The sequence below is a fragment of the Bos mutus genome, chromosome 19 (assembly GCF_027580195.1).
Source record: "Bos mutus isolate GX-2022 chromosome 19, NWIPB_WYAK_1.1, whole genome shotgun sequence".
NCBI lineage: Eukaryota > Metazoa > Chordata > Mammalia > Artiodactyla > Bovidae > Bos > Bos mutus.
Window position 1 is genome coordinate 20,673,806 of NC_091635.1, and position 3,573 is coordinate 20,677,378.

Below are 3,573 nucleotides of genomic sequence, written 5' to 3' on the forward strand. Positions count from 1 at the left end.
TCTGGGAAAAGTCACCGTCGCCCTCTTCTCCCTCCTCCTCCTCTTCCCACTCACCACCTCTGTTACAAGACTAACAGTCTAAGCTGTTGTATTGTGATGTCCTAAACCTGACCAACAGGACTAACCTGGACTAACCCTATTTCCTAATTAGATTTAAACTCAAATCTCACTATCGTGATCCCCTCTACTGTTTTTTTTTTCCTGGATTAAGGAATGCGCTGAAAAAATATTTGTACAATTGATTCAGCCTTTCCAAACAATTGCCATCATCTAAAATGTAAATGACCAAGAACCATCCCAACTCACAGGTCACCGGTGAGAGGGGGTGACATTCTGGGTGGCTCCTCACAACCCCCATCACACTGGACAGAGGGCACGGAGGGCACCTTGACATCCCGGTTCTTAGCTGGGCAGCTGAAACCTTGGCAAAGCACCCTTTGGTTCCACTCTTTGGTGCTCCTAGTATTTAGACTCTCAGACAGAAAACAAGCAAGCAGTCTGCTGTGGTCACAGTCTCTTCTTTTGCTGTTGTTATAAAACAGAGGGGAGATTTCCTCCACTCATTTGTTGCTTCAGCAAAATTTTTTAAAATTATTTTTTACTTTTTTGGCCATGCCTCACTGCCTGTGGGATCTTAATTCTTGGACCGGGGATCAAACCCATGCCCCCTGCATTGGAAGTGCAGAGTCTTAACCACAAGAGAGAGAGAAAAAAAAAAAAAACCAGCAATTTTTTGAGTGGACAGTCCTGGGTACTGGGGACATTGTGGAAAAAACACAGGGTCTGTGCTTCTCAGGAGGTTTGTTTGACTGGGGTGACTTAGGAAGGGGTTGATAGCTGCAGGAACAGGCTGACCTCAGAGTGGCCGTGGTGAATGCCACGGGAGGCTGGCAGGGCTCTGTTCCTGGAACTTCCCCCCCGCCCCTGCTAACGGTGGTCTCCTGTTCAGAGCAGGCCTTGGGGGTTCACTGAGGCGGGGGTACAGATGCAGAGGCTCACACACGGGTCACCTCCACTCACATCCCGTCTCGCAGCACCCCTCTCCCAGCGGAAGGAGGAGCATCGCTGTTGTTGTTCAGTCATGTCTAACCCTTTGTGACCCCAAGGACTGTAGCTCGCCAGGCTCCTCTGTCCATGGGGTTTCCCAGGCCAGAATACTGGAGTCAGTTACCATTACCATCTTCAGGGGGTCTTCTCCACCCAGGGATTTAACCAAAGTCTCCTGCATTGGGAGACAGATTCTTTACCACTGAGCCACGAAGGAAGCCCAGGAGCATCGATATTGGGCAGCAAGTGTTTGCCACTTGTATGGACCAGACAATAAGCACAGGAATAAACAGACACCTGTAAAAGCACCTGGAAGACGGGTGGTGCCTTGCAGATGATGGAGAATTGCCGGGGTCCAGCCCCAGCTGATCCAGGGTATTCGAAGCGGGGACAGCGTCAGCGAGGGTCAGGATACAATAGCTTCAATTAGATATTAATTAAAGATATAAAGAGTAATAGAATAAGGATAGCTCAGTAGGAAAATTCAGTGGAGAAAAGAGGCTGAGTGGCTTGGTTTACGCGGGAGACCAATAAAACTTCAAGACAAGAAGTTTGCACCACTTACGTAGGCCACAGGCGTCCTTCCGTTCTCCCGAAGGAGAGGAGACACTGAGGCCTCCCCGGTCGGATCTTAGAAGCCCAGGCATAATTAGTAAGCATGGTGGGTTCTGCGCTCCAGATGGAGACTCAGCCAGAGTGAGAGAGAGAGCGACATGGGGAGACCAGTATTTCGAGAAACTGATCCCAATTCTTTATTTTCCAGAGTCTGTTTTTATACACTGAGATGTTATACAAAAGTCACGTGGGGACAGCAGTCCTGACTTTTATTAAAGTCAGGTGCTTCATAAAAATGTATACAGAGGTCTTAGGGGTGTTACATCATCTTCTGGCCAGGGGCCTGCTAACAAATTATGACCTCTCTCCTTGTGACAGCGGTCAGTCAACCAGGACACTTATTTCTCCAGGGGTGATTATTCTTAAAAACAGACGCCACCCAAATAAAGTTACATTCCTATAGGGTGAGGGTGTAGTGGGTTTTCAGTTAAGGAAAGAATTTACTTAGCCTAAGGTCTAACATGATTAATATCAAAGGTTAATACTTATTTCTTCTATATATTCATTAATGTGTAAGGGCAGGGGGATATGGAGACTTAGCAACAAACACATTGGCTCAACAAATGAAAAACCCTTCACCAATACAATTTCTAATCAGCCCATTATACTTATACTAATAGTTTTCTAACTTTTCTAAGGAACCTGTTTTTAGAAGGTTTAAAGCATCTCGTGCCTCTCACGGTTGGGAGGCTGTGAGCGATCACATGTGGCCGGACAAGCCTGTCAGGCAGGCTAGAGAACCTTCAGAGGAGTTTGTAGGTTAAAACACTCTTGTCACGCCCAGAAGTTTTTATTAACTGGAACTCTAAGTTAACTCCTTCTCTGAAAGAGGTGGTGGGGGACAGCCCCCCGTAAAGTCAGAGGTGTAGGTGAGCACAAAGTAGTAAAGTAGGCAGGCTCTGGTTACGGGGGTAGATGCTCGAGGATTTCCAGGGGGACTCCTGAGGCTCGATCCCGCCTTTGCCTTTGCGTATGCCGAGCCTCCTTCCTCATGACCTTTGCCATGGGCGGAGTACCTCACTCTGGCCCCCAACAGAGAATCTGCCCGCAGGCAGGGAGAACCATTTAGGAGCTGAGGAAAGGTAGGCCACCATCCCTGGTCAGGGCCCCGAGAGCTCCCCTGCTCCCAGTGCCTCCTTGCCCACCCCCCAGCCACCCATCTCCCTGCACACATCGTTGTCAAGGATCCAGAGCCTTTGATTCTGTGTTCTGGAGAGGAAACTGAGCGTTAATACATTACATGTATGTATGTATTCATATATATATGTATATAGAAAGAACTTACAAAGTTATATTTATATATATACACACAAAATTTTAAAGTATATATATATTTTAAAGTTCTCTAGAAGAGTCTAATATTCTGCCAGGGTTGAGCGCCCCTGGCAGAAGCCAGTACTGAAGTGTATTTTTCCAGCCAGTGACTGGGTGAGGATGGGCATGCCACTCAGTGTGGGCAGTGGGATGTGAAGGGAAGTCAACTGGAGTTAGATTCTAGGACAGCTTCCTCCCTGATGAAAACAGAAGCACTAGAAGGGATGAGGGTCTGAGAAGGTGATGTGTCTGGATGGGTCACCTGGAACAGTGCAGCCATCTTGTGACCATGAGGACAGCTCCCTGAGTTCAGTAGACCCACTAAGAATGGGGCAGTTGGAGGATGAAAGCAACCTGGCTCGTGGAAGATGTTACTGAACTGCTGGCCCTGTTCTGTCTTTGGAATCTTTGTTATCCATGATGATAAAATGTCTTAAAAAAATTTTTTTTTGAAGTGTGTTTTCAGCTATTTATATTTGAAAGCATCTTATTGGATGGGCAGACTCGCCCTGCCCCCCATCCCATCCCCACCCATCCTCTGGCTGATGTCCTTCTCTCCTCCTCTTCCTCTTAGTCTCTCGGTATCCCAGCATCTTC